General features: G+C 29.2%; 1 long non-coding RNA gene across 1 annotated transcript; it reads right to left on the bottom strand.

Annotated features, from left to right (window-relative positions):
• Positions 1-255: 255 nt before the first annotated feature.
• On the bottom strand, positions 256-644 carry LOC111617398. Its single transcript, XR_002755406.1, has 2 exons — positions 464-644; positions 256-395 (listed from the first exon to the last, which is right to left on the bottom strand). It is a non-coding gene; the product is annotated as an uncharacterized LOC111617398 (long non-coding RNA).
• Positions 645-667: the final 23 nt, after the last annotated feature.

Raw genomic sequence — 667 nt, 5'->3', positions numbered from 1 at the left:
AATAAAAATATCCCAAGTGGCAATTTTGGCACTGTGTAGTGTGACCCCTGTATTAGCTATCAATATCATTCTCTTTATTTAAAAATTTTTATTAATAAAACATCAACAGCACACCGCGATATATAACAACTAACCTCCGAAAAACCAATAACGGTGCATTTTTTGAGAAAACACACCGTTATTGGTTTTTTGGAGGTTAGTTGTAATTTTTATTAATACCTAATGAAAAGCATTATTAAATTATTTTTAAAAATACCTAAAGACTCTTGATCTTGAGAAAGTGAAAATCTTGTTTTCTTTTCAACGATTTCGGTAGTACTGACATTATCACCCACAAGACTGTCGAGATTCATTCGAACTTTACTGTGTTTTTTTTGTTGTTCTAAGCTTATCACCTAAAGTTCATTCTAATATTAAAAAATTATTTGCAATTTTATATTTAAACAATTTCAAAAATAAATACTTTTTCTTCACTTAACATTCCTGGACATTCAAAATCTTGATTTGCTAAAGGAATAACCAAAACTTCTTCAACTTGAGTGGTAATGTTTACTGGAGAGTCAGTAGTTTCATTTAGGTTGCAGTCATCATGATGACTTTCGGTAAACAATGGCAATGATGTTTTTGAAGTTATTCGTCCTACTAATATATAAAAGATAGTAATTAC

Source organism: Centruroides sculpturatus, unplaced genomic scaffold, assembly GCF_000671375.1.
Source record: "Centruroides sculpturatus isolate CEXI.00-Female unplaced genomic scaffold, Cexi_2.0 scaffold5865, whole genome shotgun sequence".
Classification (NCBI taxonomy): domain Eukaryota; kingdom Metazoa; phylum Arthropoda; class Arachnida; order Scorpiones; family Buthidae; genus Centruroides; species Centruroides sculpturatus.
This window is presented reverse-complemented; position numbering and strand designations above follow the sequence as displayed.